The sequence below is a fragment of the Cervus elaphus genome, chromosome 24 (assembly GCF_910594005.1).
Source record: "Cervus elaphus chromosome 24, mCerEla1.1, whole genome shotgun sequence".
Lineage (NCBI taxonomy): Eukaryota > Metazoa > Chordata > Mammalia > Artiodactyla > Cervidae > Cervus > Cervus elaphus.
The window spans coordinates 67,324,517-67,348,761 of record NC_057838.1 but is presented as its reverse complement, the minus strand read 5'-3'; the positions used below and the strand labels follow the sequence as shown (position 1 = coordinate 67,348,761).

At 40.4% G+C, this 24,245-nt stretch overlaps 1 protein-coding gene across 3 annotated transcripts in view; it reads right to left on the bottom strand.

Moving 5' to 3' along the window:
- Nucleotides 1–22,922, bottom strand: part of RAF1 (Raf-1 proto-oncogene, serine/threonine kinase) — a 72,051-nt gene extending 49,129 nt beyond the window's left edge. Inside the window, exon 1 of one of the 3 annotated variants that reach the window (XM_043887016.1) lies at nucleotides 22,552–22,922. The gene's annotated coding sequence lies outside the window, so the exon portion shown is untranslated. The remainder of the gene's footprint in view (nucleotides 1–22,551) is intronic. The other 2 variants (XM_043887015.1, XM_043887017.1) reach the window with 2 other exon arrangements.
- Between the last annotated feature and the right edge of the window lie 1,323 nt (nucleotides 22,923–24,245).

Genomic DNA, 24,245 nt, shown 5'->3' with positions numbered 1-24,245 from the left:
AAAGAAAGGGAGGGAGGGAAGTGCTGGCAAGGATACAGAGAAAGTGAAACTCTTGTGCACTGCTGGTGGGAGATGTAAAATGGCATATGGCCTCTACAGAAAACAGTATGGTACTTCCTCAAAAAGTAAGAGTTACTATACGATCCAGCAAGTCCACATCTGGATACAGACCCAACAGAATTGAAAGCAGGAACTCAAAATATTTGCACACCCATGTTCACAGTTTACTCCCAATAGCCAAAAGGTGGACACAAGCCAAGTGTCCACTGACCAGTGAAATGATAACAAAATATGCTATACACATGCAAGGAGGTATCATTCGGTCCTAAAAAGCAAGAGGATTTTGATACATGCTACAGCATGGATGAACCTTGAGGACATTATGCTAAGTGAACTAAGCCAGTCATAAAGGAACAAATATTGTATGATTACACTTATATGGCATACCCAGAGTAATCAAATTCAAAAAGAAAGTAGGATTGTAGTTCGCAGGGACAGGAGTGGGGAGTCAAGGCGGGGAGGTTAACGGTACAGAGTTCCAACATGAGATGATGGAAAAGTTCTGGAGATGGATGGTGGTGATGGTTGCAACATAATATAAAGGTACTTAATGCCACTGAACTGTGCAGAAATTTATATTATGTATATGGTACATGGTGGTAAATTTGTTATATTTTACCACAATAAATTCTTTTACAAAGAATGTTTATAGTTGTCTAAACCTACCATTTTTTTTTAAAGATAGGCACATCAAAACACCATTATAGTCACTGATAGTAAATCTGGAGGCTCTGGGAAAGCCCATGCACCTCCCTGGACCTCGTGGCTTCACCTTAAAAATCAGGTGCAAAGGACTAAATCAGACCTACCTCTAACTTGGGAGTCTCAGAACCCCTGTGAACCCCAAATGTCACAAAATTGGGGTGGCCAAAAAGTTCACTGGGGTTTTTCCATAATATGTTACAGGAAAACCCAAATGAACTTTTGGGCCAAACCAATTGAAAAAAAGAAAAAGTCCTCCAGGAATTCCCTGGTGGTCCAGTGGTTAGGACTTCATACTTTCACTACTTTCAATCCCTGGTCAAGGAACTAGGATTCCAAAAACCATGTGGCCATAAAAATAAAACATTCTGGTTACTTGCAATATTTCCAAACTAAAACTAATAATCTATTCTTTTACCTTCCAAAAGTCCACTCCACTCGGAGCAACAAAAATCATCAGGCTTCTCTATCTACCGCAGATTGAAGCTACAGGACTTCAGGGCAGATTTGCAGGTTATTAGAACCTTTGATGTTGCTGCTGTTATGAAGTCACTCAGTTATGTATGACTCTCTGCGACCCTGTGAGTTGTAGCCCGCCAGGCTCCTCTTTCCATGGGATTCTCCAGGCAAAAACACTGGAGTGGGTTGCCATTTCCTACTCCAGGGTATCCTCCCAACCCAGAGATCAAACCCAAGTCTCCTGCTTGGCAGGAGGATTCTTTACCACTCAGTCACTTGGGAAGTCCATCAGAACCTTAGGACATCAGAAAGTTCACAGGAACATTATGCCTAACAGCCAAAAGGTAGAAACAGCACAAATACCCATCCAGTGATGAATGAATAAATAAAATGTGGTACAGTTGCCCTCAGGTGTCTGCAAGGGATTTGTTCCAGGATCCCCTGCAGATAACAAAGTCCAAGGACACTCAAGTACCTTATATTAAATGGTGTAATATTTGCATAAAAACTACACACATCCTTCCAAACTTTAAATCATCTCTAGATTACTTACAAGCAACTGAACAACAACAAGACTACCTACAACACCTAATGCAATGTAAATGATATGTATATAGTTGCCTTGACAAGGGAACAAATTCAAGTTCTGCTTTTTGGAACTTTCTGGTAATGCCTTCGGGTAAACAGCATTTCCCAGGGAAGCTCTTCAGAGTAAAGAGCTCCACACATGAGTTCACATTTCACTGGCCTCCAGTGAGTCACTGTGAACAAATCATTACGTCCAAATGGTTGGCCTTCACAAACTGACTGAAGCAAATCAGGCTCTCCACTAGAGTTAAAGATGAGATCAGTCTCATTAAAACTGAATGGCTACATAATAGGGAATAAGGGCTGACAGTTCCTCAGAGAAAAATATGGGTACAGTTACAATGAAAGGGGGTAACAGAAACAAACAACAGGTGTCCACTTCACCAGTTTTCAGGTGACAATCACCAAGATCAAGGGTTTGTTAAAGGAAGGAGCTTAGAGATACATCCTTAAACTGACCTACTGTGCATACTCTTAAATGTAGAATCAAAACTCAGGTTACATCTTTAACTTCTTCTCAAATATTGTCACTATTTGTAAACACACACACCCATGACAAATCAGGCAAGCGACATGGGTCTTCTTAAGCCCACGTCGCTCTGTTCTTCAGCAAATCTTAGAGGAAGATCCTTGAGCAGGCAGGGGACAAAATACCACATGTTTTCTTGTTCAATCGCTTCTGTGGAACACATCTATCAATAGGACCAGGAAAATGAAATTTCCAGAAAGTGAAATATGAAAAAATATAAAAGGAACAGACTTGACAGATTAAAAAAAGAAAGAAAGAAACCAGCATCTTTTAAGCATCTATTACGAGCTAGGTCCTAAGCATGTAGGTATTCAAATGCTATTTAATTTAATCCACATAACCTCAAGTTACCTGCCTCTTCTACCAAAAAAAAAAAAAAAAAGGAGCTGGAAGAGATGACCTATACTGACCCTTCTAGCTCTAACACCTTGTAATGATTCTATTGCCATGAAAATCTAACAAATACTACAATTTTCTGATATAGAATATCCTTCTCTAGCTTTCCAAACAGACTATATGGCAACCTTCTCTTAATGATTTATAAGTTACTGTAATGAGTAACCTCTGGTTATCTATAGAATGTAAATACAGCAGATTTTCCAAAAACAATAATTTTACTCAGATTTGAGTTGGGGAGGTTAATAAGGTAATCACAGTTTTAAATATGGGCTTCCCTGGTGGTTCAGACATTAAAAAATCTGCCTGCCATGTGGGAGATCAGGGTTCGATCCCTGGGTTGGGAATATCCCCTGGAGAAGGGTACGGCTACCCACTCCATCATTTCTTGCCTGGAGAATTCCATGGACAGAGGAGCCTAGCAAGCTACAGTTCATGGGGTGGCAAAGAGCTGGACATGACTGAGCGACTAACACACACACAGTTTTAAATATTTTTATAACATATCTATTATGAAGTAAAAGTCAAAAACCAAATATTTAAAATGTGACTTCAAAAAACTTTCAGGTTTAAAGGGTAGGCATTCAATCTAATATTAGTGGCAGTTTGATGGAAAAGCTTCAAAACAACAACGACAATCAACGCAACAGACAACAGTCCTGTGTCTCCTCTCTACTTCTCAGATGCCCCCTGCACTCTGGCTGCCAGAACCACTTCTGACTTGACAGTATTTACTTCTGCTGACTTCCCTACTCCTCAGCATTTGCTCTTGACAACCTGATTTGAGAAAGAGAATCAAGCCTGTATATTAAGGAGAACAGGAAAAGAAAGAACGTAGTCTACTAGGCTAGAGAGGGAAAGTCACTCAGTTGTGTCTGACTCTCTGTGACCCCATGAACTGTAGCTCACCAGGCTCCTCTGTCCATGGAATTCTCCAGGCAAGAATGTTGGAGTGGGTAGCCATTCCCTTCTCCAGGGATCTTTCCACCCCAAGGGACTGAACCTGGGTCTCCTGCATTGCAGGCAGATTCTTCACCATCTGAGCCACCAGGGAAGCCCAGAGAAGGCCTAACCCACTGAGTAATAAAAAGGCTTCAGTATAGGCTTATTTGCAAGGTCAAACCTACATTCCAGAAGATTAAGAGTACCAAAAATCCAACATTCAGCTAAGCAAGGTCCTCCTACACACTTGGTCCACACAACTATACAGACTCTTATGGTAAAAATTTTAACACCCAAATTATTAAACTCTATGAAAATAAAGACTGAGCTCTGACAACCTAATTCCTAGAAGAGTACTTGCTGAATGACCAAATAAACTGAGCTTGCACTTTGAAGTCAGAGACTTGCTCATGAATAACCTTCTTGGCTGTGTGGACCTGGGCAAAAAACATCTACACCTTAATTTCCTCATCTGTAAAATAAGAATATATTTTAAGAGGTGGAGTGGTTATGAGAAGTAAATGAAAAACTATAAAGAATGCAAAATTCACTGTCTGGTACACTGTGGGCACTTAATCCAAAATAGCTATTACTACACAATAGCTGTATTATATTATTGGTAATAATACTGCTTATCCACACAACAGAGTAAACTAGATACGATCCTTGATTCCTTTAGTATTTTCCTCACCCACCACATTTAATCATCCAACACCTACTGTCAGACCCTCTAAACTCCACCACTCTAGCCCAACCCAACCATCCCAACCTAAGGCACCATCATGTCTTGCCTAGATTACAGCAGGTGTCACTATGTCCACTCGCAAACCCTGTGAATCTGTTCTCTACCTAGATCTGTCACCGTGTCACACAGACAAATCTGGTCACATGATTGCTCTGCTAAAGTCCTTCTCTTGAGTGTGAATGGTTCCCTCTTACACTCAAAATAAAACCCAAATTCCTTAAAACTATGACCTACAAGGCCTTACATGATGACCTGGCCTCTATCTCTATTCTACACCTTATCTCCTATCCTCTCTTTTAGTTCACTCATTTCTGTCATACTGACCTTCTTGTTGCTAGCTTGTCAATCATGTTTCCACTCAAATGTCACTCCTCAAAGGGGACCTACCTCCCTGACCATCCTGTTTTAGTGTATACTGTCTCTAACATTTTTCTCTCTTTACTGAGCTTTACTGTTGTTTTCACCATCCTTTATTCCATTTTTATAATACTTTGAAATTATATTAGATATCTGCCTGCCCAGTGATTGTCTACCCTAGATAGTATGTTCCAAGAAGCTACGTTCAGTTTACCCTAAAAACCCTATCACCTTTCACAGTGTCTAGCATACAACTGGCCATTAAGACATTTCCTGAATGAATAATAAAGGCTGGCATCTAGGTCCAGTGGGTGCTGAGTTCTACTAGAAATCACCAGTCCAGTCATTTCTGAACCACGTGATGCTGAGGGGCTACACTCCAGAACTAGAACACTGACAATTGTGGAATTCTGCACCTGGAGGATCAGCACAGTATAATCACTGGCTGGCAGTCAGCTCATCACTCTAACAGCTCTATCAGACAGATGCCCAACGGACAAAGCCAGCTGGTGACAGCCAGGAGAAGCCGCTACGGAATTCTACCACGCTTGAGCTGTTTCCAAAGTTTGATTTACTAGTGTTGTTTGGCATTTTTCTTCACAGTTGTTTTATTTTAAAAATAAAACCAAGCACCATTCTTGTTCACCTGCTCTGTCACACTAAACTGTAAACATGTTCCACCTACACACACATCCATTTGTCCTAAATATACACTGCTGAAAATAAAAAGTGGTTTTAAGCCACAGTGTCCCTACTAAAGAAATGTAGAAATGTGTTTTTAAACATGCCTAAAATCATGCAGAATGCAAAAAGAATGAGTAGAAAGAGTAGGATATCAGACAGCAGGAGGGGTAGTTCAGCCTAACAGAAATACAATAATTAACAAACATTTGGGGTACATGTCCCAAAACAAGAATGATTTCTTAAGCATAACCAAAAAATGGCAGTTCCTGTTTAAATTTTTGGATGTTAATCTAAAATATTCTTCATATACATAAGTTGTGAACCATGAAACTAATCAGGACAGTTAAAGAGAAAAATCAAAGTTTTCTTACAGTTTTCAGCAATTTCAGAACATACAAAAGCTAAAATCTGAGAAAACTGATACATTTTCACAACAGGTTTGCAAATGATTCTAGCATCAGTTACTAGTCATCACCTTCTCTATATTTGCTATGGGCCTAATACCGTATGTTGTAACCTCTAAAAATAAGTCTCCACTTTAGAGAATGATGAAACCAGTATCTCAGTGAATAAAAACAAGGAACTGCTGTATGTCAGCATGTTTTACAGGCCACAGCTACATTAGATGATTAAAATGATAAATTTCTCAAACTCTTTAAAATAATTCAAATATAGGAATGTTAAGAAAAGCTCAACTCTTTTTTTTAGAACTCAACTTTTATAGCAAATTCTTTTTTTTTTTTTTACAATCAAGAACCCATTCCCGGGAGTTTCCATGAACAACATGCACCAGGACAGTCCAGCAGAAAACTGAAGAAAAGGAACAGAAGCAGGGTGCCAGTGATTTTCATCGTATACTTTCACGAAATATCTAAGTCTAAACACTGGTAAAGCAAGGTACAAATCCTCACCATAATACTGCACTTCTGTCCTCAGGCAACAAATCAAATGGCCCATAAGAGCACCGTACCTACCACTCAACTCCCAGGCATTAGCAGAGAAGTCACAAACGTTCTCTCGGCTAAGGCAAAAGGCTTTACAGAACTCTGCAGGCTGTTTTTCCACAGTCTGTAGAGTTTTGAGCACTCTTCCCACAATCCTCACGCCCCAAACTACACAAACCACTTGTGTAGGAACACTTGGATATGCAAACAAAGTAAAAGGGTAGGAAATTCAAGGGGCCATACTGTGTCTGTGAAAGCTGACTTGCTTAAAATATTTTAGAGAAATCAAGTTAATTCCTAGTCAATTCCTAACAAGCCGTTGAGAAGTGATATTACAAAGGACACTGGGCTACTTTATTCTGAAACTCAGAATCCAGAATATACAGGTTGTGATACAGGCATTTTAAACTCCATACATTCATTTCAGGCTTCTCAGCCTGTGGCTCAGCTCTAGCAATAACTTCAAAGAACTGCTTCATTCAGAGGCATTTCTAAAACTGAATAAATAGCACCAGATTAATAAAAGAGTAATAAATTAATTACTCTGGGACAGTCTTTTTTTTTTGTTTTTTAGTTTACTATGTGCTATTAAAAAAAGTGTTCAGAAAGCATCTGTTTCAGGTGCAAGATTATTAGGGAGCAGCACACATACAAACACTAACAAACAGCCCCAGGCCACGTCATGTGAGAAGAGTAAGACTGTGCAAACGTAACCGCCAGTACGCAGTGTACACTTTTCAGTGATTTGAGTCCTATGTTTAAGGTCCATCACCTAACTCAGGGCCTAATCTGACAGATAAATGTTTGACTGGAAACACTATCCTACCGACATCTGGAGATACAGACCTCAGCAGAGCACTCACTCAAACATTCCTCATTGATTGTCTTGTAGTTACTCTCCTGCAGGGTTAGACACCTTTGGACCATGGTAAGTAAAACAAATTGTAACAAGCCTGATTAGTCCAGGAAACCTCAGGAGTTCAGTGTACAAGAACCAAAATGTCCTAAGACTTCAGCCTAACAGAGCCAAGGAGCAGCTGCGCCAACTTGGGGGTTAAGGCTGACTGTCTCCCCCTCACCCGACCTCAGCCAAGCCAAGCAGCCAGATAAATGCCACTATTGCTTCCCGACTAGGGAAACACACACACGTAACTACCTCACAGACACAGAGGGACAGCATTTTCCTTCAAAACTGCCTCAGCGAATCAGTATACAAAATCTGTCTTAAAACCTCACTTTTGAGCTTTTATTCAAATACTACTCTTTTATTTCACTTAAAAATATGAAAGTGGTGGAGCCCAAATACCTAAGGCAACCAGCACTTTGGTGTTAAGCTAGATTTTAAAGACATTCTTAAGCTACCTAATATCAAGTTTCTAAGAATGCAGCAGTGCATTCTGTGGTTGAGATTGATTGCAGAAAGTTTACTTCAATCAAGAGAACTTAAGATTTTACATTACAGTTTATTCCTCTCCACTATCTCACAGTGCTATTAAAATTAAACAGGGTAAAACCAGGTATTATTCCCAGTTCTTCTGTAGACAAAGAAAACATGAAGTTCAAAAGGTTTAGTGACAATAAGGGAAGCAAAACAAAAAATTCAGGCTCTCAGACTCTAAATTACAGGTCTATTTTAACACATTAAGAAACAAAAATAGCTGTTTAACAATGGTACTATTACTACTTTGAAATAAATACTGTTTATAGGTAATGCAGTATATGGAAAAAAGGAAAATATTTGTTTTATATAACATAAGCAATTTAAATTTCCTTCATATTTAAGAGATTTTTACTTCCTTTCTAAACAATGGTTTAGTTCAAATTCATTATCTTAGAGCAGTTGTTTTCCCAACGTTTTTTTCACATAGCCTTTCTTTCTTCTTATCCATTAAATAATACAGGATAGAAGAGTATCACAAATATAACCCTGGGACTTCGTGGGTGGTCCAGAGGCTAATACCCCCCACTCCCAATTCAGGGAGGCCTGGATTCAATTCCTGGTCGGGGAACTAGAGCTCACATGCCACAACTAAGGGTTCGAACGCCACAACTAAAGACCTGCCTGCCTCAACTAAGACCTGGCAGGGCCAAATAAGTATTTCAAAATACATATGTATAATCTTTTATTTAGAAAGCTAACTCTCGTAATCTGCAGCAAATGAATAACGATTGAACACAAACATAATGAAGTCTAAATTGTGTTTAATGGCTCTGTAGCTCAGGGATTAGAGCACTGGTCTCATAAACTGTTTTGAAGTCATTCTTTTTTTTATCTTCACTCCAAAATTTTTCTCCCCAGAGTTGGTAACAAACAGAAGTTAGATAAAATCTCCATGTAATTAGAAGACTGCTAAACTATAAACCATGACTCACTAATTCTGAATATTAGTCAATACAAAAGAACTCCTATACATCAAAATAACCTGGGCACTGCCCTAGAGTTAAGATTCTGTTGTAATATTTTGTAGCTGCTGTGAGTTTCTACTTGGTTCAAAAGGAAAGAAATGAGGAGAAATGGGTAGCAAGGGCTTGAAAAGACTACTGCTGGAATAAATTACCTGAATACACTAAGACACCCACAGCTTTAAACAGCCTCTTACTCGCGACATCTAGACTCCCCTCTACTCGGCATGTTCTACAAAATGTGAAAATTAAACAATGTATGTGAAGCACAGAATGTTGGCCTGACACAGTAAATGTTCCCTATTATCATGATGAAACAGTCAGGAATTCTTCTAGACAGCCATAAACCTCCAGCCTGGGTTTTTCTGAGTTCAAAGCCTAACACTCTTCACTACTACGGTTACTGTGTTCCAAAATTAAGTCCTAGCTTTCAAAATACAGATCAACTGTTTAGCTCTCACGTTACTCGGGTTAATGTGTGCTGTGAGCTCAGTCGCTCAGTTGTGTCTGACTCTTTCTGACCCCATTTTGGACTGTAGCCCACCAGGCTCCTCTGCCCATGGAATTTTCTAGGCAAGAATACTGGAGCAGGTTGACATTTCCTCCTCCAGGGAATCTTCCCGACCCAGGGATCAAACCCGCATCTCTTATGTCTCCTGCACTGGCAGGCAGATTCTTTATCACTGAGCCACCTGGGAAGCCCAGTTGGGGGAATAACACAGCTAATATGTTATCTTGTTCATTTGATCTCTGCAAATGGTCTCTATGTTCCCAGAAATCTTCTGCAGAGCCCGCATGGAGTAATAATTCCAGATGCTTTACCATCAGTCTGTATCCTGGAACCTGTAAACACATTCCTAAATTATCTACACATCAACACATGCCTAAATTACCTGCAATTAACAACCAAGATAACTTTCTGGAAAATACCTCCTTCTCTGCTTAGATTTATCATTTCCTCAAGAAGCTTCTTATTTTTATATTTCTCCATGATAGGAGAAATTAGACAAGATTTACCATCAAAGAGAAGTGAACCTAATGCTATGTACAACTTACAACAAGCCTTAGAAGAAATGTAAAATATCCTATTTCACTGTTCTAAAAAGTAAAATACAGTTAAAAGTAGCTCTATTAACTAGAGAGGGTATATGTGAAGTATATGTCAATTTTAACCAGGTAACTAATTAAAATATTCTAACTCCATATCCTCCTGGTAAATCAGAAAATTAGAAAATATGTTGAGAGCACAAAGTAGGGGAAATGGCAGCAATGAAATAAACTGAGTCCATTAACTTTTAGTTAACGCCAACAGCCATTCTGATCACAACACTAACACTACTCCAAAGCCTTGTGTCAACTCAGTTTTCATTACTTAATTGTATACTGAACTTTTAAAATTACAAAAACCAATACATCATTTTAGAAATCTCTGCACTAAACTCACTTTTCAGAGTACATAAAAGTCTAAGCAGCTTAAATATTCTCAGAAGAACTGGCAAAATTAGGTGGGTAACCCCAACCACTCTAAACTTTAAAAGCTTCAGGGTCAGCCCACAATCGCTTTAAACGTATGCAAGTGACTGTTTCTAGAAGTTTATGAAATATTGATTAGTGGTGAAGAGAAATACATTTTGGAAAGAATACTTCTTAAAGTGCTATTTTAAGCTAATTCCCTAAATTAAATACGTAATATTAGAAGAATTCACATACAAAGTCACAGCACAACGATTATCATCTTATAGAAAAAAGGTAATGGAGCTAATTATTTCTACTCAAGTCAAAAGGGTTTAGAAAAGACAACTCTTCAACAGGGGTATCTCGGGTTCCCCTGGTGGTCCAGTGGTTAAGACTCCTCGCTTCCACTGCAGAGGATGGGGGTTTGATCCCTGGTGTGGAACTAAGATCCTGCATGGTACAGAAAAAAAAAAGGGGCGGGGGAGGGATATCTCTGAGGGCCCTATGAAAAATAAGTACCCGGAGAGGCAAATTAGAGTAGCCTTGATCCCGGCCCTCAATAAACTTATAATTTAGATGAAGAAGTAACACAAGGACAAGGTGGGGTTAATCATACAAGGCCTGTGAGAAGGAAAGGGATCTACTTTAAGTCATAAAGAAAATTATAAAACAGCATTCCCAGAAACCTAACAAAAACCTTAAGTTTGCATCACATCTTCAGGCTACATTCTGAGGTGCAAAGAGGGTGTAAGATACAGTCAAGAACTAACCTAGAAAACCCCTTTAATCTCTCCTTAAGTCGATGGCCTATATTTAGGGCATTTACGCCATCTTTCTCCGTGCTTCTTCCTCTTTAAAGTAAGGATCACAATGTACCTTCATCATCAGGATTATGGGAAGATTAAATGAATTAAGGTAAACTCTTAAAATAATCTGGTATGCAGTAGTTAAAGGTAAGCTGTTATCTTTAGGATGTCTTTTTAAAAACTGTATCTTCAGACAAAAAAAATCACACTCAATTATGAGATGGTCAAATTATAAGGCTTGGGAGAATTGAGAATGACAAAGAATAGATTCACTTTCTTCAACTGCAATCAAGATCTCCCAAGAACATATGCTCAGTACCATGAGGAGTGAGTGATGGCTGAAACTGCCTGCACTATTAAAATACTTTTTTGGCAGGACAAAAACATAGTTTAATACTCATTTCTTATTTGCTTTTGTTTTTTTGGGGTTTTTTTTTTTTTGGCCACACCACAGGGCTTGAACCCAGGTTCCCTGCAGTGAGAGCGCAGAACACTAACCACTGGACTGTCAGGGAATTCCCTACTCATTTTAACATACTTACATTGCAGTTTCACTCATTTCTCCTTTAAGCTCATTTCTTTGCTCAGTCTAGCCCTGTTACATCTGAGGGACTGGGTGATCAATTTTTCAAGATTACTCCAAGCTTTCTTTAAGGAGTAAGTGTTTTTCTATTTTCTTTTTTTCCCTTTTTTTTCATTCAATTGGTCACACAACACTGGAAAAAACCCACCCTCACACATAAAAAGTTTCTGCTGAAACAGACACACTCAAACACTTAAAAATAAAATGTCATCTCATCCAAGCTAGGAAACAATAATAAGTCTGGTTTGGAAATGGCTCAGCTACAGTTTCCCAACCAGTCCAAAAGGGCAACTCAGAGGCACTGCAAGGTAGTGTGTGTGTCAATATTTGGAGTTTCCTCATCCCTCTTTCTCAATTTCTGACCACAAACTGGTAACTTCATCAGATGACTGGCCAGCATAAACGCACATGAAGAAATGTGATACTCTACCCTTCTAATAGTTAGCAAGCCGGGCTGCCCAAGTTTAGAAAAGAACCTCACTTTTTTAAAGGATAATTAATTTTTAAAAAGTTCATCAGCTAGTTCAAACAATTACATTAAAACATCAGTTCCACAGTGAAAGACATATGGAGCCCATTTAATTTTAACTCTGAAGTTTTTCATTTTGTTCATTTTAAGTCACTTTGTCTAAACTCTTTAACTCGTTTTACTTTTCATCTCCAAATCAGTCATTGCTTCTTCATTTAAGCAGCAACTGTTCATTTTTTAATGAATGGAGCTATTCACAAAGTATATCCTTAAACACAAGTAGAAAAATATGCAACTCACAAATAAAATATGGTTTAAGTATGATCATTCTGATGGTCGGGTAATAATGAAGTAAAAAACAGCTACACAGTGGAAGGGGAAGGAGAGGAAATAAAAACCACCCAGACATCTCATCCTGCTAAGCTAATGCCTGGAAACACTGACTTAACCATACCAATAATTTCTGTTCCACATAAAAGGCACAAATTTTAGTGGCAAGTCCTGCATAATCAACAAGTGATTTAAAAAATAGCATGAGCTTTCTTCAAAAATAAAGACATGAAAAAAATTTAATAAAATAAAGACATGAAATATAAGTGAATCCACTATTCTGCACACTGGCAGCTCTCACTTGGGCAGACATTTAGATCTATCCTCAAGATAAGTAGTCCTCCAGGTTTACAACCTTGCCAAAGCTATTTCAAGAAGTAACCATCTGATTCAGTCATTTCTCCAATGATTCCTTGTGGAGTCGATGGCTTTCACAGAGAAAAATTCCCTGGTCTTCAATGCTAACCACCAAAGGTAAGCATCTTGCTTGTTTTGAGAACTTGTAAGAATTACAATAAGGTATACCTGCAAAACTGAGCACCATTTGTTTCCCAGAAAATACTTTAAATCAACTTTTCAAGAATATTTTCCTTAAACCAAGGCCATGTTCAAAGGTTTCCTCTGTAAATTGGACCATTAATTCATTAAAACTCTAAGTTATACCCAGCTACTTTGCCACAGGAGTAAAAAAAAACGAAATATGAAAATGTAACCTATGTAATTACACATCAAAGTCTGAATGCCTTAAGGAAAAGAACTGTATGTATTTCCTACATCTTGTTATATACGCCATCATCCAGTACAGTAGGGCTTCCCTGGTGGCTCAGTGGTAAAGAATCCACCTGCAATGCAGGAGTCAAAGGAGACGCAAGTTCAATCCCTGGGCTGGAAAGACCCCCTGGAGGAGGGCATGGCAACCCACTCCAGTATTCTTTCCTGGAGAATCCCCATGGATAGAGGAGCCTGGTGGGCTACAGTCCATAGGGTTGTAAATAGCCAGACATGACTGAAGTGACTTAGCACACACGCCAGTACAGTACCTTGCACAAAATTAATGTTTAAATATCTGAATAAAATATTAATGGAGAAATGATGTAATTACACTACTTATCCTAAACCTTTCTCATGGATATTGAATCACTACCTACCACATGAAAGTACGGATATATAGAATCCAAAAAACCAGAATGCCTCTCTATATACTGCAACTTGGCACAGAACTGAGTGGAAAAGTGTAAGGAGCACATCATTTGACAATTTCTAATCATCTATTTCAACTGCCAGTGGCTTTGAAGAATATAAAGTTCAGAAAAATAGTCCTTGCCTTTTTAAAGAAGAAAAAACAAAAAATCATGACTTACCAAAGACTGACTGTGTACTAAGAGCTTTCAGGATGACAAAGAGGCCTACAACAACAAGAACTGACAGCTTTGCGTGTGGGGGGGGCGGGGGGGGGGGATGGAGGAAGAAGGAGTAACTTCTTAAGAAAGCAGTAAGAATATGGAGTATAGGACTTCCCTGGTGGTCCAGTGGCTAAGACTCACGCTTCCAATGCAGGGGGCCCGGGTTCAATCCCTGGTCAGGGTACTAGATCCCACATGCCACAACAAAGACCTGGTGCAGCCAAATAAATAAAAAAGAATTAAAAAAAAAAGAATATGGAGTATGGAATGGTCACTTCTAGCCTGAGCAGAGGAAGAGGTAGACAATGAAGGATGATTTCACTGTATTTGAAATTGAAGGGAAAGCATTTTAATAGGTACATGTAAATGTTTTTCTTTATAAAAAATGGAACTTTAATGTACATATTTTAGTATCCTACTTTTTTCACTTAGTGTATCTTACCACTCAAGATTAACTGAAATAATTATTTACAAGTTAACTGAGTATATTTTAGATTAAAAGGGGATGAAGGGTATTAAGGAAGGTAACAGCAACAACTACATGTATCAACTTAATAAAAAACTTTTTTTCAAAAAAGCAGTCATTAATTGTGTAATTAATTTATCTCTTTGAAGAACATTATATACAAATACATTTATAAAGGAGGAAAAGTCCATAGATGCAAATACAGCCAACTTCCTAAACTTCTGGTTTGCTCAGTTGCTCTAATTAGCACATGCATGCGCACACACACACAGAGAGAGAGGAATATTATTCAACCATGAAAAATAATAAAATTCTGACACACAGTATAATATGGATGAATCCTGAAAACACAGTAAGTGAAATAAGCCAGATACAAAATTATAAACATTGTATGATTCCCCAAAGGTCCAAAAGTCAAAGCTATGGTTTTTCCAGTTGTCACATATGGATGTGAGAGTCGGACCATAAAGAAGGCTGAGCACAGAAGAATTGATGCTTCTGAACTGTGGTGTTGGAGAAGACTCTTGAGAGTCCTTTGGACTGCAAGGAGATCAAACCAATCAATTCTAAAGGAGATCAACCCTGAAAATTCATTGGAAGGAATGATGCTGAAGCTGAAGCTCCAATATTCTGGCCACCTGATGCAAAGAGCTGACTCACTGAAAAAGACCTTGATGCTGGGAAAGACTGAAGGCAGGAGGAAAAGCGGATGACAGAGGATTAGAGGGTTGGACGGCATCACCGACTCAATGGAAATGAGTTTGAGCAAGCTCTGGGAGATGGTGAAGGACAGGGAAGCCTGGCGCGCTGCAGTCCATGGGGCTGCAAAGAGTGGGACACAACTGAGCAACAATGATTCCCTTTATATGAGATACTTGGACTAGCAAACTCACAGAGAGAAAGTAGAGTTCACCAGGGGCTGGAGGTAGAGAGGAACTGGGAGTTATTGTATGAATATAATTGTTACAGGGTTCTATCTGGTATGATGAAAAATTTCTAGAAACAAATTAGCGGTCATGTTTGCACAACACTTGAATGCACTTAATGCCACTGAATAATACACTCAAATGTGGTTAAAATAGTAAATTTTATATTATGTATAGTTTACCACCACCACTCCCCCCAAAAAAGCCTAAGGGGCCCATTTTGAATTGTCAGACAGCTAGATAAATACCAGGCATAGAGTATTTATGATGGTTATTCTCACATTCACATTTCTCTAACTCCAGTCCAGACTAAGACCAAGGAAGGTAGAAGAGTATCATTTATACCCTCCATGTAGAAAGCCTATGAATGCAGAAGAAAACAGCCAGTGTGGCAAGAGCAGCTTGAACCAATAAGTCAGCGAGCTGCTAAAGCAGGCAAACGTCCTCAGGGAGCTGGCACTGAGAACCCAGAGCACTCTACTGATAATGCAAAATAGAAGGGGAAGCTAAGCAAGCTTAATTCCTTCCACAGAAATCCTAAGCTACAAAGTTCTGAGTATGAGTTTAGTAAGTAGTATACCATTTTAATTGTAAGCATTAATGTGTGATGGGCAGAAGGAAGGAACTAAATCCACAGGCGATTAACCTGTGAATCTCTACTTATGCAAATAATGTTTACTATATAATCAAAACAAAGTTTTAAGAACTAGAGCTTTATAAATTAGACATGCCTCAGCTCTAAGGAGCTTAAATCTAGCCAGAGATGTAAGACATCTATATAAAAAATTCAGTTCAATAAGCATCATTTAGCACCTTATACTCAACAAATTGAACTGAAATCAGGGGCACCAAACATTGTGCTAAAAACTCCGGGTATTCAAAGGCGATTAAGATCCAATCCTGAGAAAAGATGAGAGGTGGACAAGGACTTTAATAAAACACATGTCACAGTAAGTACATATCAAGGCCACAGTGTGCTGCTGTACCAAAAAAGTACAGACACAAACCATGGAAGTTTAAGTAAAAGGTCTTATTATAAAATCTAGCATTAAATGAAGTGATTTAGATTTAACAGTTTCACCAAAGTGCACAGACCTGGTCCCTCAATTTCTGAAATTTTTTCACAAATGTCAACAAAGGACTTGCACACTGAGTAGAAAGCAATAACTTGAGTTTATAATCTAATGGGATGATAAACTCACAAATGACCATATGATAAAGGCCGTAAGAAAAATAAATGCACGGGTTTTAAGGTAGGGTTCAAGGAAGAAAACACGATGAGAAAAATGTCAGGAAATGGTATTTAGAAGATGGTGTTCAAAATGGCTCTTAAAAGAGGAACAGATAAAAGTGAGGAAATCGTGTGAATCTCTCCTCAGTAGATAAGGTCACTGAGGCAGGAACTTGCCTAATTCACCCTCTACCACACTAGCCTGCTGCACTTACTTAGGTGCTTAAGAAAATAATAATAAATGGCTTCTGAATTCCACTGAAGATAGTAAGAGAAATCCACACTACCAAGATATAAAAGCAAGAACTGTATGCTGAGCCTGAAAAGCAAAGGAGACTCCTGGACGATCTGCCACAGGAAGGAAGGGCAGCACAGAGACACGTGAATATTCCTGTATCATCACAGAGCAGGCAGATACCCGAGAACCTCGTAATACACCTCCCTCCACAAGAGAAAGCTGGTACGGGAAACAAAGGAGAAAGCAGAGTTCCTCTAAACAGCGTAACTTTCTGTATCCTTTCAATTCTGGAGCATGTGACTGTATAATCTATACAAAAGATTAATAAAACCTAATATTTAAGATTCTGGTGAGGGACAGGGAGGCCTGGCGTGCTGCAGTCTATGGGGTCACAAAGAGTCGGACTCGACTTCACGACTGAACAATATACATTTAAAAAGGGAATCTGGCAGTAATGTGAAAAATGCAATGGGAAGAAACAAGAAAAGGGAGTTCAGTTTAGAGGTTCTAACGATAGTTAAGGCAAATTCAGTACTAAAAGCCTGAAGTAACCTGAGGGAAGTAGAAAACAGTTGAAAGAAGCCCAAAAATGTAGCCGTCAATGACAACTGAGAGTGACTGAATGTCTGGAGGGACATAAGGGCCCACAACATGAATAGAACTTATCTTTATATATTTATCTATATCTATTTTTCTATTATAAAACAATATATTCGGGGACAATGAAAAGTAATATAAAGTAATAATTTCTGTTTAACAACTACTGGTAACATCTACATGTGCTTTCTTCCTATGTGTAGGTTTTGAGTTTTTGACTCTAAAAAGCTTGAGATACAACTTATATCCCACCCATAACTTACAAGCCACCCATTTAAAGTATACAACTCAATGGCTTTTATGAGACTCACAGAGTGGTACATTTACCTCCACAATAAATTTCAGAACATTTTCAATACTTCAAAAAGAAACCCCCATCACTGTTCACTGCCATTCCCCTCTCCCTCCAGCCACTGGCAACCACAAATCTACTTTCTGTCTCTGCAGATTTGCCCGTTCTGGGCACTTCACGCAAAAAGAATCACAGAATATGTGGGGTTTTCTGACTGACTTCTTTTATTTCATATGATGTTTGCAAGGTTTCTACATACTGGAGAATGTACCAGTTTTGTTGTTGTTCTGTCCCTAAGTCATGTCCAGCTCTGAGACCCCCACAGACTGTAGCATGCCAGGCTTCCCTGCTCTTCACCATCTCCTGGACTTTGCACAGATAAATTCCTTTTCACTACTGAATAGTATTCCATTGTATTCAATGTGGTGTTTTTTAACAGAACTACAATCATTCAGATATAGCATTTCTTGTGTCATAAATGCTTCATATATGCCATAGTTCAAGAAATGCATCATGCCCCATAAGTGGCTGTACCACAGTTGACTTATCGTGAAGTTTTTCCAGTTTTTTCTACTATAAGCAAACTTTTTAAAATGCAAATGGGAACTCCTTTCAAAATAATCTATCTGGATCCAGGGAAATGCCTCTCCCAGAAACTGAGCTTCCTAATGAGATTTGCCACAGAGAACAAAAGCCATGTTCTTCTAAGGCAAACTCAGGATTTCATCTACCCCAAACCTAGGTAAAGGACAGATGTTAAAAGCTATCTAACATGGAAAAGCATGGGATGGGGTGAATTCCGAGTGCAAGCACTGACATATACACATTACCATGCGTGGAACAGACAGCTGTAGGGAAGCTGCTGTGTAAGACAGGGAGCTCAGCTGGGCGCTCTGTGATGACCCAGAGGCAGGACAGGGGCTGGGAGAGGCTTGAGGAGGAGGGGATACAGGTACACATATAGCTGACTCCCACTGCTGTACAGCAGAAAGTAACACAACATCGTAAAGGAATTACACTATCATTTTTTTTTTTAATTTTTGAAAAGAAGAAAGAAGTATGTTTCCATAGAACCCAGATTAAGAATGAAAACTCATAATTTTAAAGATACAGTAACATGGGTAACCATTACTAGCCAGACTTCCCCCAGAAACATTTACGGATGAAGAAAGTAAATACTCTGTCCAAATGTGATGCCTAGTATTAAGTGGCTTCAAAGAAATCAGACCACTTTTCCCTTCCCCAGCAGGTTGGAAGAAAATAAACAGGAGATAAGTCTTGACTAACACAGTAAAGATGTATTATTTACTCTTGCTACTGGATGACAGTACATAAAACCCAACAGGCAGAAAGAAGATGTCACCCATAGGGTCCACCAGGATCCTCAGAAGCAATTAGACATGTCTGGTTCCCCTAAAGCATTTCACTGCCTGTGACTTCCCATTCATTAACCAAAAATGTAAACAATTTCTAAATCACAAAGGTTTTCATTCCAAATCAGTTTTAGGATTGTTAATCCCCACCCAGTAAAATCCCTTAGAATCTGATCTAAAAATAAAACTATGTGTCAAGTGTTCCTCAAGAAAAACTATCTACACTGACTGGAATGTGAAGCAATTAACACACTTCTTGAGTGAGTTGCCAGAGAGACTTGAGATAGCCTGGGCCAAAACCAGTAACAAAGGAACACCACCCACTTGACATTTTCCTTGGTTAAACTGACATTCTAGGATTAATTTTAGAAGAAAAGCTAACAGATCTGAAGTTAACTACTAAAATCACTGTGAGCTTCACAAGTATCCTGGGAGAAAAGGAGGAACAGAATGACTCAACCACTATAAAATTAAAGATGAAAACTATGATATGTAATTAAGGAATTTTTATTTACAACTTTTAAGGCAAGGGGAAAAAAAAAAAAAACCAGCTATTACTATCCCAAGGATTACAGGCAAGGTAGTTAAGCCCTATACCAAAAATACTAACTGAATTATAACACAAAAATAATTAGTATCACATTTGCAACCTGGGCAGTTTAGCAAATAAGAATTCTTAGACATCCATACACAAAGATAAACACAGCAACGAAAACCCTAAACAACCTCATCCTAAATGAACCCAAGTGTTCCTTGATTTCCCAATTATTTTAGTCAAGGTGAACAATTTTCCAACTACAGTCATTTCTTTCGGAGAACTGACTTTGACAACACATATGATTTCAAAAACAAAAGATCTTTTTAAGTCAAAGCTTGACTTTATGGTTTCATGAACCCCCCACTGTCACATAGTCCACTGCCTTTCAAAGGCAATAGTTAAAATTCTCTTCTGCAAGTCAACATTAAGGCATGCTGTTCATCTAACAAGCTCCTCCCAAGACCAGGATTATTATGTATGGGCTATTATGTTAACATGCAAACAAAACCACTCCCCATGTAACATTTTTCTATTTTTAGGCAACAGGTTATTAACAAAGCTTTATCTGGAATTAAAATGTGATAGAATCATGCACCTACTACTAACAGATTACTTGAAATAGTAATTTGAAGTTATTAATTACATTTTCCATTTAATAAGTAACCTAGTGCTTCTGGAGAAGTCAAATTTAACTTCCAAGAAGTTGTTGTTTAATCCTCAGAGCAAACTTCTACTTTGGATTTCACAAATGGCAAGTTTTAAACTAAAAGCAACCAGTCTCAGAGCAGTTTTAATATAATACTTAATGCTTAACCATTCTCCATTTCATCTTTTAGATACTTTTCATCATAAGTGACCAGCTTAATCTGCTTCTCACTGTTTTCTCCTGCAAAACCAAAACCTATAAAATATGTTCTCCTGTATTTCACTCAAGCCTTCTCCTTTGAAGGCATACACATCTTTTAATTCTTGTTAAATAACAGTTTTAGAAAACTAAGCAATTTCACTACAACTTATAATCACAAACACTGCATACCTAAAAGATAATAAGCTTTTACACAGAAAGAGTAATAGGTTAATTTTTCCAAGTATCCTGTGTTCAACTGGGTTCAATGTTTCTGTTGCATTTTAAACAACACAGCCCTTAAAGTGATAAGGGTGAAAACAAGCCAAAAGAATTTTAATCTTAATGTTCTTGAATGGTATATAATCATCACAACCCAAGAAAGATTCAGGAACTTCTAGATGAAGTCTGTTAATATCATAATAGTCACTTTAGCACAAACATTAACCACAACAATACAGCTCTTTGGGGAGAATTATGTTCATAGAGCTAAAGACTTTAAAACAGAATTGGAATCCACAGAATCAATCCAAACAGTTTACTATATAAAACATTTACTAAACTAAAAATACTCAGTTGCATTCTACAATTTTTCAGATGTTTCATATAATCTGCCAATTTCTAAGCAACTGGGGAGCACAATTTATGTTGTCAACAACCATTTAAAATGCGGTATTAGTAGACTGTCTTACATTTATAAAGACAACATTTTCGTGAGCAAGCACAACTTCAGAAGAACCTTTTGCAAGAATCCCGAGAAATATGAATTATGTTCATTCACCACAGTGCAAGAGCAAAATATTTGACATAAAGCATTTATCAAAATGTTCTTGACGGAGCTTAACAAAGTAAATCTGTGCAACTACTAACAGCTTTAAAATCATCAAGAGAAGGGGGGAAATCGATTATCAGCAAGAAAATTAGCAACACTCGTCTAAAATAACTCCAATTAAACTAGCTCACTATCTTCAACAAAGAAAGATCCTTCGCAAGCTAGGCAACCTTTGTTTCAGACCCTCATCTCTCACCACTTTCTTCCTGCACCCCAGACGGCTTGCTGCTCCCCAAATTCATCCCAACTCCTGCACATCTCGGGGGCTTCCGTACCAGCTGTTTCCTCAACTTAGCCTGCTCCGCCCTCCCCACCTGAAGAGCATTTGCTCAGCACGAAAGTCCCCTCCAGTCTACGAGCTCCCTCAACTCCCCCAGGCAAAACGAGCTGTTCCAAACTACCAAGACCCTGGGTAAACCCATCCAAATCACAGCGTATTGTTTTCACACTTGGGAGCGAACGGAGGGGCAGCCTACCTCCACTCAGACCCGAGAGGACGAAGCAGGCAGAAATAATGAACGTGGGCTGAATCCTTTCCCTCCTTAAGACTTTTCAGAACCCCGTCACACCTAGAGGAGGCACAGCAGACCCCAACCTTCCTCCCACCAGAGAAAGGGGCACACCCTGGGCCCCTGAAAGAGAACAATGAATGAACACAGCCGCCTCGCCTCTCCTCATGTCCAAACGCCTCTCTCGGGGCATCGACTAGCTCTGCAGAGCCTCTGCAGCTGCAGAGCTGAAGCGTCCAGGCGGCTCTCACTTCACACAAAGGAGCCCTGGATCTTTATTCCCAAGCATCCTGGGGCCGACCGTCAGTGTAAGCATCCCAATCGTATCATCAGTAACCCGCAGAGTCCTGAGCCCCAAGGGGAGGCCCCGATGCCTTCCTTTGTGGTGGGACACCGACCTATTTCCTCCTCTTGTCCCCGACTGCTCTCACCTTCCCGAAAAGGGTGTCACTTGAGAGAAGATGCAAGCCCGGGTCCCCCACTCCGCGGCCAGAAAGAAACGACGGTGGTCCACCTCAGTGACAACACGGATTCAAGGCGTCTCTGGGCGGATTTTCCCGTGGCCGAAATACAACTGCTCTGCACCGGGAACTAGGGTGGCGCCCGCACGTTTTCCCGAAAACACAAGGAAATCTTAAGTGGGGAATGTGAGGACTCGGCTCGCCAGCCATGACACCGGGCCCCGGGGCCCCCGCCCGCCCAGCGCCACCCGGGGTGACAGCGGCCTGGCCCGGCCCTCCGCCCGACCGCCGCGGGGCCGCCCCGTCAGCGACGCCCTAGCCGGGCCGCCCGGGAACCCGGCCCACTCAGCCCCGCCGCCCCGCTGCCAGGGCCCGGCCCTGCAGCCTACCTGAGGGAGCCCGGCCGCCTCCGCGTCCAGTCGTCCGGCGGCGGCGTCTGGTCCGCTCCTCCTCCCCGCGGCGGGTGAGGGAGCGGGAGGCGATCACATTCGGCGCGTCCCCAGCCCAGGGGACGGGGCCCCGGGCAGCTCTCGCATTGTCCCACTCGCGCTCCGCGGCCTCAGGGCACACACCCCAAAGCCCGGCCACCTAGCCCTCTCCGGGGCTCAAGAGCGGCAGGAAAGCCTTCCCGTCTCACTCTCGTTCCCGTCTTAATCCCGCCATCTAAGATGGCGGCCCCAGCGCCCGCACTTGAGAGACTCGGGCGGCCCCGGGAGGCGAGCCCTGCACTCGGTGCTCCTCCTCCCGACCTGCGCCGCCACCAGCTCTCTGCTTCTGCGCGAGCCCGCCTAGGAGCCGACTTCAAACTTGGCTCGGGCATCCATCGCTCTGGCCTGAACTCTGGCCACGCCTCCTAGTGGGCGTGGCCTGGAGATCGCGCTGGTCGCCATTTCGGAGCCGTGAAGGCTCCAGGGAGGGTGCTGACTGGCCAAGGGAGTGGCAGTCGAAGAGAGTCGGAGTTTCGCTGCCCCGAAGTGGTCTGAGACTTAAAAGGGAGAAGAAGACCAGCCTGGTGATATCTCAAGGCTCAGAGATAACCAAATGAGCCCGAGGACTCAATGTAGAGAACAGTGTAGAGAACAGCTTTGGCGTGTCCTCCCTGGAGTCCGACGCATCAGTCGCATCGCGACTCTGTCGTTTACCCATCATGTGGGAAAGTCCGTAAACTTTTGAGTCTCAGTCCCTTGGTGGCTCAGACGGGAAAGACGGTAAAGAATCTGCCTGCAGTGCAGGAGACCCAGGTTGGATCCCTGGGTCCGAAAGACGGCTGAAGAAGGGAATGACTACCCACTCCAGTATTCTTGCTTGGGAAATCCCATGGACAGTGGAGCCTGGCGGCTACAGTCCATAGGGTTGCAAAAGAGACACAATGTAGCTACTAAACAACAACAAATGGATATTTTAATGCATATACCCATCGCGCCAGCAATCCACTTCTGGACACTAATTCTAGAGGAATAGGTACACGTAAGCACAGAAAGGCACTCGCTAAAATGTTCATTGCCATGATGTTTGCATTAGAGATGACACTGGAAAAAAAAAAGTGACTTAATTAAAAGGAAACTGTTCAAATAAAGGGTGCTATCTCCACAGTACAGGATATCCATCTGTTAAAAAGAATGAGCTAGTTCTATATACTGATTTTTTTTTTCATTGAAGACGTTACATTTTAAAAAGTAGAACATGTACAGAATGACTATTCATTCTAACACGGGCACACAATACTACCCAATACCATGTACATTTTTTTATTTAAAGTTTTATTGGAAACCTCTTAGTACCACACGTTGTTCTCCGAATTGGGAAGTTGGCAACAACCAAAAGCTCTGTCTTGTGAAGAGAAAGCCAAAGAAAATATAGTTAGTCGTATGTACAGTATAAAGGGAAATGAAGATGAAGCAAGGAGAACGACAACACTATGTGGACCCAGCTTCCTTGGCTCAGCAGAAAAGAATCCACCTGCCAATGCAAGAGACAGGGGTTCCATTCCTGATCCAGGAAGATGCCACACGTCAGGAGCAGCTAAGCTCACGTGCCTTCACGACTGAGCCTGTGCTCTAGAACCCAGGATCCACAACTACTG